This window comes from Vanessa cardui, chromosome Z, assembly GCF_905220365.1.
Source record: "Vanessa cardui chromosome Z, ilVanCard2.1, whole genome shotgun sequence".
Lineage (NCBI taxonomy): Eukaryota > Metazoa > Arthropoda > Insecta > Lepidoptera > Nymphalidae > Vanessa > Vanessa cardui.
In genome coordinates, this window is record NC_061154.1 from 9,573,986 (window position 1) to 9,591,165 (window position 17,180).

General features: G+C 30.6%; 1 protein-coding gene across 3 annotated transcripts in view; it reads left to right on the plus strand.

Annotated features, from left to right (window-relative positions):
* Window positions 1-17,180, plus strand: part of LOC124542941 (adenylate cyclase type 6) — a 215,638-nt gene that overhangs the window by 77,244 nt on the left and 121,214 nt on the right. The gene's annotated exons all lie outside the window — the stretch shown is intronic.

Genomic DNA, 17,180 nt, shown 5'->3' on the forward strand with positions numbered 1-17,180 from the left:
ATATTATTGTAATTCAGAAATGATGGACTGGTTTAAATCGAACTTGGATTTATTACGTGATAGTCGCTGCGATGCAAATACTTTGAATTCATTTAAAATGCTTATTCATAAGATGTCATGTTATTAATTAAGAGTCGATACGGCCCAGTGGTTAGAACGCGTGCATCTTAACCGATGATTGCGGGTTCAAACCCAGGCAGGCACCGCTGATTCATGTGCTTAATTTATCTTTATAATTCATCTCGTGCTCAGCGGTGAAGGAAAACATCGTGAGGAAATCTGCATGTGACAAATTTCATAGAAATTCTGCCACATGTGTATTATACCAACCCGCATTGGAACAGCTTGGTGGAATATGTTCCAAACCTTATCAAACGGAGAGGAGGCCTTTAACCTAGCAGTGGGAATTTACAGGCTGTTGTTGTTGTTGTTGTTGTTGCTTATTCATATTTATATTTGCATACATAGTTATATTTTGTAGTCCTAATATTATCGTATCTATACATAATTTAAACTAATTAATAGCTGTACAGGCACATATCAACACAATAATTAATTTATTACGTCAAAAACTTAAGAAAAAAGATCGATGTACTGAAATGGGAAAGTTATGTAGGCATAATTGAGTATATTAAAATTCGCTTAAAGTAATGAAACTAACCCGACTTTATATATTTTGAGGAATGTATTATAAGCTAAAAATAGGCAAATTTTAAATGATGTAAACAAACAAACAACAAACAACAAACAAACGATAAATTAGAATCGATATCGATTTCGTTTACTTAAAATTTTAAACAATCAATTTATCAAAACTACTATAATAAATGTAATAGTGTACTAATTACGTTTCGCCTTACCAACCGTTCATTTAATTTTGCATAGACATTGTCAAGGTTACATACAGGAAAGGACGAAGTGGATCGAATACCTTATCCCGTGACTTTTTATAGGCGAGTAAAGCAGCGGGCAGAAATTAATGAATAATATATTAAAATTTTATTCATTTTATAGGTCAGTTATCTGTGTAATTATTAATATTATAAATGTGAAAGTAAGTCTGTCACTCTTTCACTACCTGAAGCAAATTGGAACTCCCGGAACGGTCAGAGGCTACTTTTTTGCCTAACACAACAACCAAACCCAATAAACTCCAGCGAAGCCGCGTTCGACAACTAGTAATAATATAAAAACACTTTATAATGCTAATCACATCGCTTTACTCACTCTTTGGGACAGATGTTTGACCAACACGATGTATATTTGTTTACGTCGAAACATTGATCTTGTGGCTTTCGACACCGTGCCTTGGTTGGTTAGTTTAGGTTTAGTTTAGAACGTGTAAACTTCAATCAATCGTTACAAATGTTCTTTTTGTAGGTATCTAAATAATAATATACAAATATAAATACCAAGATAGTTGTAATCATTTAAATGTTATCGTAAAAAACAATTAACGTTCCATTTTTTAATTGTTCTATTTTTAAATACCTTAAAACACATAATCGTTCTTCTAATATTTAAGAAACTAAAATTTAATTAATTATGAAATATTTTTCTGCTTAATGTATTAAGTTTCTTATTGAAATCAAGTATATTAGTTATAATATTTATGTACCTTTAATATCATATAAACATAATCGACATAATCATAACGTTGTTTCTCTATTGGAAACTATTAATTACTGTATAATTTACATGAACGCTTTTAAGTCAATATTGGTATGCCTAGTAAATCGTGTTAGCTAGTAGTGAAGCCAATTTACATGCGTTCACGTTGCTGATTATGGGTAACCAATTAAAATTCAAAGTTAAGTTATAATTAGTTTATATTCATACAGTAACTTGTAACTTACCGCTGGACAAAGATCTCGTCACCGGCTCCAAATATAACAATAACTACATTATATAATCGTAAATCGACTTTTAAGTAGTCTAATATTTTTCATTTCATTTTACCTAGGAGGACTCTCAAAAATATGTTAAATATGCAATTATTTTTATTACTTTTTAGTGCATTTTTATTTGTTTTAAAATAGTGTTTTGTTTATTTTTTTATTTTGTTTTTAAAATTTTATATATTCAAGTTTATAAATTCATAATTTGATACATATAAGTCAATATCAGTAATTTCAGTTGTTAAAAATTAATGAAACAAGATTTGTTAGATTACTTATTATACTGTACCTTTTGATTTAATTTTAAATCATTAAAAACAGAAATTTTGTCCATAGCTCATTCTATCTCTCATAATACATTTTGGAATTGCCTTTCCAAAGCGAATGCTTTCTGTGTAAAACTATTGCTACCTAACTTTTACATTTATTAATAAATGCATGTAAAAGTTGCACGAATCTATTGTTAGTAAATTCATTTTTCAAAATAAAACATTTACAGATATAATCTGTGAAAATATAGCCTGGTATGCCTGCCTCGTGTTTTTAGGCTTATAAAACTTTGTCCGGGTTTGAGCCTCTAGGCACGCGCAAACGTTTTAATACCTTTGTTTTTGATTTAAAACGCACAGAGTAATTACTGGACCCAATCAATTTGTAACTGAATTTAATACTCATCGTTGTAAAAAATATGAACTAATTGAATACTGAAATACTCGATGGGCAATCATTCAAGCATTAATTACCTTAACCTTTAAGTACCGACGTGCATTTTTTGTAACGTTAGTACCGACGTGAGGCCTGAGAGGCCGCGTATATAATATCAGTTTTTTATAACAAAAGTATGAGTTGAATATTGTTCCTTAGATTATGTTAAAAACTAAAGGGTTTTACGAAAAAATAAGCATAGAAATAAATTCTACTTTATGAAACATGTAATTATATCACAATAATATTATTTGGCTTCAATTTCGGGAAAAATTTATACCATTCGATATAAAAAATCAAAACACAAAAAATACTCCTTTCAGAATAGCAAAAAATAGCATTTCTAACTTATGATTAATATCCCTCTTAGATAAAAAATAATATATTGACATAAACCTTCTGAATAAAAAAACATCCATAGTCCAACTACTCCTTAAATTTTAAGCCCTGCCAGGTCACACTTGTTTAGCGCACTACAAACAAACGTATTTATTACACGAATAGTATGCATAGATCGATTTTCTATTGAATTTAGGTTGGTGTAAAAAAAAATATGAAGCTGAGGAGACACAATTCTTGACTTTCACAGCTTCAAGCACTCTTGCCAAACTCATTCTACGTTCGTACGTGCAACCTTAGGCTACAAAATCTTTGCTTTATATGCTTTAATACTAACTGTTGACTTTTTTTACAAATGTATCTCTATCACAATGTTTTCCCATATTAATATTATTTAAAAGATAAGAATTGACGCAACTAATATCTAAAATTCGGTGAAAATTGACATAGGCCACCGTCTTGCTCGGCGACTGCATGTGTATACTGTATCAAATTATTTATCTATACCGCCTTTCATAGAATTATAAAACCTTATAATTTCTGGCTTTACTGTTTGTTTTGTCGTTAAGAAACATTAATTAAGATAAAATGACTGCTTTCCCTTTCTTCGGAAGATGAGACCATATCGTTGAATGCTTTGTAAAAACCAAATAAAGTTAATTCTTATGTTAGTAGGCAAAAAGCCTGGGGGGTATTTTTTTTATTTAATTTGTTGCAAAACTATTTCATTAATAGACGGAAGTCCCTGGTATATCTATAGTTCAAAATATCTTTAAAAATAACATATTATTTAGAATATAAATTAATAGAAAAAGTTACGTTAGTACCGACGTGAGGCCTGTGAGGCCGCGTCGGAATTTCAAAAGGTGATTACTCACCAGATATGCCCGCTACAACAACATTCCCTGTTCCAATATCAATGAATGCGCTAACCATGCAGCTACTGAAAAGCTGGATTCGATATTGTGCAGGGAAAGGGGTAAACTAGCAATTCGTATACCTGTCGGGGCCTGTGAGACCGCACGTCGGTACTTAAAGGTTAAATATTATGCGTCAAATTTAAATGCTACTGTCAGCTTGAAAGCCTAGAAACAATTAAATTGTTCGGTTCCTTACAGCATGATATCTTTAATTTAGTATGAATTTATATTGATGAGTTGTTTTAGTTAAAACTAGATAAAGATCTACATAAAACGTTATTCATAATATACATCTCTATTGGTCGCTATATTTTTTATCCGATTTCATCAACAATCATCATCATATTTCAGACAGATTTACAATTAAATTAAATACTTTGCCCTTTCTCACGAGTCAGTCCGCCCATTAGTGGCAACCGTATAAAAATGCTTTCGGTAATTTCAGAGTTTACCGCTTACAGAGTCGAGAGAACTTTATTTTATAATATTTAATGTGTGTTTATAACGAATATATTATTAATTACTTTTCTTCATATCTGTCTGTTATTAACAAACTAAAACTATTTTACTCACAGGCATTTTTTTAAACATCCAGACGTATAATATCACTAAGTTAATTTAATATAACGTTCCTGGAATCTTAGTCGTATGCCGTGTTTGCTTTAAACCAGTTAAACTATTTTCGCTGTACTATGTGCATCATCAAAAGCAATAGTTAATGAAGTTTAGTACTCTGTCAGCTAAACTATCTTTAGATTTGATTATAATTCTGTTGTTTGTTACGTATGTCGCATTCTAGCGTTACAACTATCTCGTATAATATCCTGGTTTAATTAATAGTACCTAAGTATTGTATCTGACAATAGATTAGAGACGGAATGCAGCTCTTCACAGTAAAGGCAGCTCAAATTAAGGAGCTGGTACCGTTTGATATTATAATAAACAATACTATAATCTTTAGAACAATAATATTTGGTTTCGTAATACTTTATTCGCTAGAGTTAAATTTAGTTACTCAACTGCTAATTCGATTACAATTTCACTCGTCGGAACAGATTTTCATAACGATTTTAGAAATAAAAATTGATGCGAAGTAAATAAATAAATTGTTTCATCTTTTCTTGGTATAATTTATTTACTTCTTAAATTTAGCAATTATTGGTGAATGTACATATAATCGAGATGGCCCAGTGGTTAGAACACGTGCACGTAACCGATGGTTGCGGGTTCAAACCCAGGCAGGCACCGCTGATTCATGTGCTTAATTTATCTTTATAATTCATCTCGTGCTCAGTGGTGAAGGAAAACATCGTGAGAAAACCTGCATGTGACAAATTTCATAGAAATTCTGTCACATGTGCATTCCACCAACCCGCATAGGAACAGCGTGGTGGAATAAGTTCCAAACCTTCTCCTCAAACGGAGAGGAGGCCTTTAGCCCAGCAGTGGGAATTTACAGGCTGTTGTTGTTGTTTTGTTGTACATATAATGTATAGGTATATCACATAAGTTATATGGGATATTGTTAAATAAAACTCTACAAAAAGATATAAGGTCTCGTCATTGTCGTTTTTTACACGGTTAAAAGAATAAATGAAATTTGTTAACAGATAAATGTTTTCTATTTAGTTTCGAGTTTATTTAGGCTTCCTGTGTTTGTTTAAATTAATTGAAAGTCAACATTTTGTGTGAAATTAACGATTCAATATTAAATATAATTGAACATTCGCGTAAAAAACATTAAAAGCGTTCGTTGAAAATTTTGCAGTCAATTATTTAAAAATAAAAAAACATTACGCGTAAAGGAAAATGAAACAGAATGGAAAATATATTAAAAGCTTGTCCAAAGGGCTGTATTAGAGATAAATATTTTAGAATCGAGTTATAGCTACTTTTCATTTAATAATTAATTAATCACTTATAACGCCCGAGGCTCGTACTTCAAACGCAATCGTCTTTTCAATGTCTATACAATAATTTATTTAATAATGAAATTCTATTTTATAGGGACGTATTTTTATATTCAACATTTAAATTTTAAAGGGTTGAATGAACTAAAAATAATATAAATTTATATGCAATACGATTATAAACTGATAAAAATGTCTTTATAATAGTTATTAGATATGTATTACATATTTCATTTTTAATAATATAATTTTTTGTCTAATTGATTATTTGCTTTTTTTTTAAGGAAGGAATAGCAGCTGTACCCTTTATTAATTAGGGAATTATTAACATTCCTATTTACCCTGTATCTTGTGTAAGGATTTGAGACGACAATAGCCCAAAGGGTGAGAATCGATCCTGCGTTTTTTCCGTTGCTAGGTGGCACGTAAACAATTGCGCTATCGACGCTTAAACGTTAATTATAAACAATATCAAGGCTACGTTGCTTAACTTTGCTTTGTAAACATAAATAAGGATCAGATTTATAAATGAGGTAGAAAGGATATTTTATGGCCTAATTGAATTTGACCACACTAATAACAACATAAAGCATTGTAGCTTGGCAGAGGCCAAGAGGCCAGAGGGGTATATCTGATGTAGGTAATCTCGAGGGACCGGGTAGACGGCTTTACTAAGAACCCAGTATCAAAAAGCTTAATCGAATACTTGATACAACTTTGATATATTAATATTTCCTTCTTTGTTTTAAAATATAATTCCACGAACATATTAGCTATAGGTATATTAAATATATATATATATATATATATATATATATATATATATATATATATATACATTATATGCATATACATACATATAAAACAACGATATATAGTAACTTTTTTTTGTAAAAAACACAATAGCAGACGCAGAATCATTGTATTTTTTGCGTTTCTAATGTATAACTGCATTTCAATTATGAATGTTTAAAAATTCTTTTTAATTAATTATAATTCAAATTTATTTAAAATTTTACGCATTCAATAAAAATAAACAATTTTATTTTATGTTTTTAATTTAAAGAAGAAAATTAAAATGTCATTCGTTTTAAGGTGGTCTCGTGATAAGTTTCAGCGAGTAGTCAATGAATAGGATGGGTCGCGTCGAATTTCTAGCATTGTGTATTTCTCTACCTTTCAGCAAAATATATTTTCTGGAACATCTGACGATATCTTTTTGCGTATTGTGATGTTTGCGGTTCCTGATTTTTCTTCGTATTTTCAGACCATGTTCCAAATTTAAAAGTAATACAGTTTAGAAAAATTCAATTTTAAAAGGTATTAACTACATTTAACGTAATAGTAATAAAGATAGCGGATTTAAATGCAGAATTAATAGGAGGAAAGTAGCCTACAGTTTGTTTGATCGGATGAGGTTAATGGTTACTGCTCCGCTCTTTAGGTTCGTAGCGCGAAGATATGTAAACAATAATGTTCCTGTATAAACAGACTATGTGAGCTTATGAGATTAGCACTTTCCGGCTTTATAAAACAAACGAACTGTGCCCCGCAGTTTTATCCCTTGTTAAATTTGGATTTTATGAGAGCACATACGTACTTTACCGTACGTGATCACATATCGTCTTACTACCGTATTGTAAATCGGATATTATAATAGAAATCAAAGGAATATTATAAATACAAAGGTTACTCCCTCTGCTTGTTACCTCATCACGACTAAACAGCTGAACCGATCATAATTAAATTAACGAAGAGGTAGTCTGAGCTCCGAATAAGGTCGTAAGCGTATAAATCAAGGAACTTATGGGAAAACTTCTATTTGATTTCGTGAATATCATATATTTGGATAATATTTACAATTAAACGATGCATGTGGTGAGATAACGTGAATTCAATTAACCAAATGACTGATCGAAAAGTTATTAAAACTTATTATAGAGTGACTAAAAAAAAATCAAATTTTATCTCGTTTTACATGTTTTAAAGTATTTAACAAATTCGATGCAAATAATAAATAGAGATGCTTTTAAAAAATAAATGCAGTGTTTCCGATAAACAACATTCTGTTTCATTAAAAAATCATAACACTTTTAGTCCATCGATTTATTAATACAAGAGCTTTGATAATTGAATGTTTTTATTTTGTACTGACGGAATAACGAAGCGTTATTGATGTTATATTTTATGTACGTGAGTCGACTGTTTAAAATGTTAAAAACGTATTCATATGATATATAATATTAAAATAGGTGTAAGAATTGCTACTGTTTTCTTGCGGTTTATTCATGACTACCGACCCGACCTGGCTTCGCACGGGTGCAATACTGAAATTAAATATATTACATATTTGTTTATTTACTTTGTCTTAGGCTATGTTGTGTGTTAGTAACTTTTTTATTTTTTTGAAATCCCGCAAACAATATTTGTAGTTAACACGACATAGTCGCCTGTCATCTTACGGATACCGCATGTTTGAACTTTTTCCATATTTTCTGCTTGATTTAAATTTGATTAATAGTTCTTTATTATGTTTCATAAAGGTTTTCAATAAACACTGACGTAATATATTTTACTTAAAATTTGATATCAGCACCACTCTAAGTGGAACTTAAATTTAATATAATTCTAAATTAAAAATAGCTTAAGCTTGTCCTTATTACATCAGCTACCTGCCAGTAAAAGTCCCGTCAAAATCAGTTTAGCCATTCCAGATTTTAGGCAGAATGTTATTTTGTACCATGTAAACATACATATGTGTATTACAAACAGACATCCCAATTTTATTATATGTATAGATCACGTCACACATCACGAGAGAAAGAGATACGGTGTTAAAGAGAGAGCTATATATTCGTATGACGATTACATTGACATATATATTTTAGAATCTCACCCCTAAGACAAGTCAGTCACTGAAGATTTTAAATTCGATGAATTGTTTTTAAGCTGAGAAACAATTTCACTGTCTGAATGTTACTTCGAAGTAAAATATTAACATTGCAAATACAACCGACATAATATTATTTTATCGAGCAATATCAATGTTAGTTGGCTGTCCAACTTTGCCAACCGCGTGTGTTGCGGAGTTGTGAGTTCTTGTGTGTGTTGACAAATGAGAATCCTGCTTAAGTTTTGAATTGATTCATGTACTGTTTGTTCATAATGTTTAAAGTTAATAAATTAAAAAATATATATTATTATTGAAAATTGGTCTCACAAATCACTATTAACATGATGGACTTTACGATTTTACTAAATAATTAAACGTAAAAAAATATACATCTGGCTATTATAGATATATAACATGATTATGAATGCTTTATAAATCCAAAGAAATAGGTTAATAATGTATGTGTAGCTGTGTATAGATCTTTTTTTTTACAAAAGCCTTAGATAAATTAGTTAATAAGCTATATCAAAATTGTAAATGTGAAAGTAACTCTGTCTGTAGGTCGCTCTTTCACGACCAAACCGCTGAATCGAATTTGATGAAATTTGGTGAATCGACACCCTAAAACATGAGCGAAGCCGCTACTACTACTAGCGACTACTAGCTAATAAAAATGAAAACTTTAATGAAATTGAAACTGGTAAATCAGTAATAACAGTTCACGATCGCTGTATAATGAATGCCGTAAATAAAATTAAGGCAGCTATTTCGGTTCACTGAATGTACTGACGATCAGTTTGATTAAGCAACTGAAGTCACACAGTGCCTGCTCAGTCATACATTAAACAAATTTACGGCGCAATCACGTGCCATTGTGTACGCGATATACTCTAAATAAATGCCTGCAACTTCCTTTCTGTGAATTCGTGAAAGATAGTTTTTTTCAAAAAATTTCAATAAATCCTTCTTGAAATTAAAATGATAATTGTTAGTTCGTAGTATTAATATACTTTTGTACAAATGACAATTGTGTGAACTGCTAATATTTACACCATTCTTCTTCTTATAGAGTTGTAGATCGTTTCATACACAAACACATACAAATACTTCCGTTTAAGATACTCACTGCCCTGATCTCAAATTACCCGTTAATTATAACGTTTGCGAATGATGAGTCTTTACTCTCGTAATAATGTACTCTACAATTTTTGTGCAAGCAATTGGCATTTTTGTAAATAAAAAAAATAATATTGGTCAGTGAAAAAATAATTATCTAAACGGAAGCACATTGTATACACACACATACATACTGTGTGTCATACTATGGCAGTGTGCGTGTCCAAAAGGAACAAGCACTGGTAGTACAGCAAGAAAGATTATCAATAAAAGTATATGGAATAAATAAATTCATTTATTATTGTTATATAAGTGTTTCAGTAGCAAAGGATCTCTCGTCTAAAGTAAGTCTTGTTATTAATACTAGGAAAGTAATGAGTAAAACCGGGGCTTCTACCGGGAAACAAGAACAAACGAAAATGTGCAGTTATTATAAATATCGTTTCAATTAATAATTGAAATTGTAGGATTTCATTTCTAAAAGTATAACTAAACACAATATGGCAGTGAGCCAAGTTTGATATAACGTTATTTCATATTAGACGTTCGTCTCGCCATTGTGGTTTACACCATAACACTACTAATCGGTCACCTTCGAATTACCAGTTTAATTGGTCTGTAGTATATTCTGTACATAAGCCGAGAACTCATTTATTTTAACCAATGATTGCGGGTTCAATCCCAGGTCAACTGCTAAATTTTAACTTCTTAATGTGTTTATAATTCATCTCATGCTAGAGGTGAAGGAACCCATGTGTCTTTCAATGAGATTCTACCACATGTGTACCCAACAATCCGCAAAGGTGCTATAACGCATTGACTTTAAGTGCAGTATGAATAAAAACATTTATCATCATCAAAATGATTTCCATTCGTTTCAAAATTTTACTTCTTCTTTATCAAATTAACTAAATCAATCAAGTAATTATTTTTAATATTCAATGAGAGTTTGACAAGACAATACAAATAATAATTAATCATCTAATTTATACCATTAAGTCAGGAGAGGAATGAACAACGATAAAGTTATGTCAATCAAAGAAAAATGAATTGCTCACTTTGTCTCAATCCTCATTCCGTATTTATCGTTTTTTAATTAACAATACTTAACAGGAAATGACAGATATCGGTCAAATATTTGAAAACATATTTTGATAAAATTTAACATTTGTTTTTCTTTATCACTTCCAAAATTTATAAAATAATATGTAATAACTAGCTGTGCCCTAAAAAATTATTGTAGCCTAAGTTACCTCATATTATATCAGTTATCTGCCATTGAAAGTCACGTCAAAATCAGTTCAGCTGTTCCAGATGAAAGTCGGAACAAACAGACAGACAGACAGACAAAAATTTTAAAAAATGGTATTTTGGAACATGTTCCGTATACATACACATGCATTGAATAAAAAAAAGGCTATTTTAATATTACAAACACTTTAATTTTATCATATTATTTTTATTATATATGTACTTCATAGTAGTGTAAAATACATGTGTTATAATAGTTAAGTAACATAATATAATAATTGAACAGACTGCTTGTGAGCTTTGATGGCAGAAACAGGAGCTTTACCGACAAAGCTGCAGGCATATATAGGCATAAATATAGTTAGATAATATTGGATAAAATTAAAATTCCGGTGTACTTAATGTATTTCCCATTACTACTTCGCAAGTAGCCTTAAAAAATATAAATAAATCATACAAAAATTAATTGAAGTAACCCACCAACCCCAGTTTAAGAGCTCGTTTCAGTTTTATTGATGATTAAAACATAAACAATGTATTATTAAGTCACTTTAACTTGTATAAGCTCGGTCATGATAAAAAAAATTGTAAACTCTTGTGAACTTTAAGAAAATGTATGAAGTTTTATATAAATTGGATGAAACTCAATGTAAAATCTATTGCAATATCTTAATAATCGAAAATGTTACATTGTTTACAGATCCTATATAATTATATTAATTTATAGATCACCTTTAAAAGTGATCTGTTAATGCAGAGAATTAACGGTAACTTTACCAGCTATACTGTAAATCCTAGAGTTCAAACTTGGTTTTGTGGGAGAATACGGGCGAGCAAGTAGGCCAACTAATGGTAACAACCACGACCACCTATAGACATCGCCTTCGTCTGTTCTGTTGTTAGAAATATTAACCAACCCTTGCAACGCCAATGCGCCAACAATTTTTGGAAATAAAATGTTATATCAACTATATCTATGGTTAAATTGGCTCACTCACATTTAAAATTGGAACATGACGGATTTAACAGAACATAACAAAAAAATATTGCCACTCGGCGGTGAAATGTATGATGAATGCATGGTACCTACCTATTATTATATTTAACTTTATAGTAGTAGCGACCCGCCCTGGCTTCGCACGGGTGCTTTGATATGTCTTCACAGTAGAAACTTGTAAAGTTCACAGTTTTTCTTTACTAAATTTTCTACGTATTATGTATAAAAACCTTCTCGAATCACTATTAATAAAAATATAACTATTAAAAATAAAACCCCATCAAAGCATTTTGCGTAGTTTTAAAGATAAGCATTAAGGGTATGTGGACAGAGAAAACGATTTTGTTTTATACTATGTAGTGAAGCATTGCTTTATTCATATAAGCATATGAAATTATTGAGGATTTTCTGTATTTATTTACTATAAGCGATAATATTGTTTTTCTTTTCTCTTAGCTCCTGTTATAACATATTTATTAATTATAGAGAACAATGCCCATTGGCCAAATCGCGATGGAACTTAGTATTGGTATTATTATTTTTGTGCCACGTGTATAACAAGATGAAATGTTAGTAGCATTGCCAAACGAAATGTATTCTTTATGATGTAAAATAATAATACAGAATATTGCACATTGATAAATAACATCCTTATATCAAATTGGGAATATGTAGTAGAGCGTATTTCCAGTTCACTGCGAATCTCTTCTATCATTTGACTTAGTGTGCGTGAGCACAACGATGTAGCGATAAAACGCACACACTAGCAGTTTAGATTGCATACTTGCACTGTAACGATTGAGAAAAGAGCAGGACGCGTCAACGTGAATTGAAAAATGTACATATATTTTTTTATTAGTAAAATAACAATTAATAACGTCAGTAGTTTTATAAATTAATAAAATCAATAGAGGGTGGGCTCATATCAAATGATGAAGGGTTCCTTTCTGGATCATTTTTTTGTACAAGATGATTTAAAGTTTGAAGAAAATGTTTTGTGATCAAAACCTAGGGGATTAAACCATGTATTTTGTTCTATTATTGTAATGTTTATTTTGTAAATCACTTTATAAAAAAGATTCATACGAATTCCTAAAAATATGACGTAATAAGAAGATTAAACGAAAGCCTCATAAACTCATAAAGTAAAATCCACTGACTTAAGAAAATAAAAAGACAATTTGTGAAATATGTATATAGGTCTAGTAAAATTTATTTTTGCCATGTTTAATTTTATTAAAATTATTTGTATAACAATAATTGTGATAATGATTTGTGAGTTCTTTGCTATACTTATATCATACACAGAGAGCGCAAGTTGGTGAGGAACCACGGCATCAACAATAGCCTAAAAATTTCCCACTGCTGGGCTAAGGCCTCTTCTCCCTTTGAAGAGAAGCTTCGGAACATATTTCATCACGCTTTTCCAATGTGGGTTGAAGGAATACACGTGTCGCATAATTTCTATTAATTTAGACACGACAAATTTCCGTGTTGCGTGCTATACGATGCCTTTGCTTTAAATCCTTATTTTATGGAAATAGGATGAGCAACATGTAAAAATAAATTGTTAAATAATTTAAACGACTCAGGTACGAATGAATCGAAAATAATAATATACAATAACGTACATTAAAATTATTAATCGATTATGATCATAATTTTAGCAATAAATATAACTCGCACAAGTTATTTTATTACCGAATTGCCAATGGACATAAACCTTTATTAAGATCCCGCGTCTGCTTACGACAGTTTCATTATTATAAATATTCAGGCGATAGAAACTTTCGAAATTTATTCAATTCGTACAAAGCGCTACCGAAACCTATTTATGTGATAAATTAGATCCATAAAAAACTTGTACGAGATGCCCACTTTTGTAATTAATAAGATTTAAATAACAAATATCTATCGCATAATTTATGTTTTATGTAAATTTACATTTTTTACATAGATATCATCTTAATATTAAACAATATAAATAAACAATGTTTTTCCTTTCATCTCTTGAAAGGACTAACCTAAGTAAATATTGAACTAGAGATGTACACGCTGCGTGTTGGTTTATGGTAATATTTTTTGTGGATCATGGTTTTTGAAGGAGTTTTTACATGTATATTTCAATTTACTTTTTACCCAAAATGCGACTCCTATTACCCACTGGGCTGTAGATATTTAATCATTTGGAAATGAAATCATTATATTATCTGATTAATATTTTTTAATTAATGTATTGAGTTTAGTAGAAATAGATAAACAGATGTTTTTTTACATTTTAATTAATACATACTATGGATAGGATAATAAAAAACAACAAAGATTCTTTCACTTGGTGTTAGGGCTATGTGCAAGCCCGTCTGGGTAGTACCACCACCACCCACCACCACCACTCATTAGTTTTTCTAATACCACCCACTCATCAGTTATTTTACCGCCAAAAAACAACTCATTATTGTTGTGAAGAAGGGTGAGCGAGCCAGTATAACTACAGGTGCAAGGGATATAATATCTTAGTTCCCCAAGGTTGGTGGCACATTGACGATGTAAGGAATAGTTAATATTTCTTACAGCTTCATTGTCTATGGGTGATGGTGCACACTTACCATCAGGTGGCCTATATGCTCGTCCGCCAACCTATACCATAGAAAAAATATGTATAATATGTATAATTTTATGTCTATATGTACTCTTTGCTTATCATTATAAGCACTAACTTTTTATGAATAATACTGATAGTCGCCCTCTGCTGCGCTCGTGTGTTAGGGTTTGATCGTGAAAGAGTGACAGATGACAGACAGACAGAGATAGATACAGAGTTAAAAATAATATACATCAAAGTCGCTTCTTGCAATAGTTACTTACAAGTACTGCAATTTATAATACAACATAATTATGGTTATGTAAGTTATATGAAGTTCGGATCAAATTATTCAATCGGCAAATGTTAGTGGTATCCTTTGTGTAACGCGACAACAATGAGTTCCTTGGTACAGTCAGTCACGTGTCGCCGTAACATGATATGCTCGTAGCATTGTATTGAGCTTGGGATATATATAGGTGAACATAATAGAACGGATTATAATTATGTCATTATTATGCTTTTGTGATTAGATATTATCTCGGATGAAGAAAAGACTATTCTTTGATAAGATGTTTTAGTATTGAGAGCATAAGTTCGCTTCCAGGCGCCAGTGCGTCAAGAAAATATTGGGTATATGGATACATTTTTCTTTACAGTAAACGAAGATAGGGTAAGCGAATAATGATGGGAAGTCGAAGTTATTGGATTTTCTATTCTCGTACACGTATTCTTGTATGTGTGTGTGCGAATATAATCCGACGGGGATACTCTTCTCTGCTACTTCATACAATGTATAAAATTTCACAGTTGCTGTTTTGATCGTGATCATCCATATTATAATATACGAATGTAAATAAATATATATCACTGAGAAATGCAAGAATTGTAATTGATGTTCTTCTATTGACAAGCGGTTAATGATATTAAAGAAAAATCGTATATTATTTGACATTTTTTCAGTTTTTTGTACAGATGTATATTATTTTGAAATAAAATTATATTCGTTTGATTTATATTGACTATTGATTTTTGACGCTCAGAAAAGCGTGCATCCGTTTATAAATCATATATGCATATAAATATCTTATTTCGTGTTAGGACATTTACATGAGTTATGCCCACGAGCATATTTGGTATGCATCATCGTCACTCAGATTGTATATATTTTTCTTAACTGTGTTTTGTAACGCATATTGAACAAATGATGATGTTTACTTTGGATTTTCATATTTGGACCATTGATCTCTTCCACACCGCATCTTAACGATACATTATTTATATATAAGGATGATAATATTCTACATTTTTCAAAAACATAGAGTTCATTTCAGCATCATCATCCTCCTGCCCTTATCCCAATATTATTTGGGGTCGGCGCAGCATGTTTTCTCCTTCCATATTTCTCTGTCAGACGTCATCTCACAAGTAACATTCTTTCTAATCTAATTATAGAATTCATTTATAGAGCAGATAGATTGGCAGCCTTTTTAATTAAAAAAAAGCTTTTTAATTAAAAAAAAAAGCATTTTTAATTAAAAAAAAACACGACTTGAAAGACTCAAGGATTCAAGGAATAAATGCACGTAAACTGTAAATTACAAATCTTAAGTAATTCGAATATAATTTTTATTGCCTCTAAATAAATCTTATCGGCTATCATTTTTGTAGCAACACTGTATAGTAGGACACAACTTAGATGTAGCATCGGCAAAATTCCTAAAACCGACCACATCGGAATTGAGTACGCTATCCCAAATTATCAATATTTATTTCTCATGCGAATATGATCTTTGCACAAACGTAATAACTTGTAATATCATATGACCTAATATATTCGTCAATTTGTCACGTCGATTTACATGCACTTGCTTTCTCTGATGCGAGAATTTATAGCGACAAATTGCGTCGAATGGCGCGATAGGGAGCTATTTCTATTGGTTGTGAAAATCGGCATTAATCGGTTTTATTTTCATTCCATTGCATTTTCCGATGCTACAGATGTAGCGACAGTATAGTACGACACAAGTAAGATTACTTGTGTCGTACTATAATTAGGAATATTATATAAACTGTCTAAGTTTGAAGGATGAGTACTTGTGTCAATAATATAATGAAAACACATGAGTTTATTATTGAAATAAGAAAAGTTTTATTAATTATTTCATAGATATTACATTAAATCTCAATCTACTAAAATGTCTAAACTCTAACAATTATGTAACTAAAAAGTAGAAAATCCTGCAAAAAACAAACACATAAATTGAAAATGAAATGACACATATTAAAGTCCAAGTATGCTGAATCATCCATAAATCTGTAATGTCAGTTCTGAGCGAATATGCGAATCTCGGGACATATTATATTAGAGAGGTTTTGCAAGAAATCCAAAAGTTTCTCGTCTTATTTCATCTCAGTTCACATTTGAAGAATCTAGTTACTCATAAAATATAATGTGTGGGGATCTATATAACTATGTGTTACTCTTATATGTATTCCTTGAATTAAATCTGTTTAAAGAATGTTTGACAAAATATCTTATTTTGTCTAATTGATCCCAATATACATAT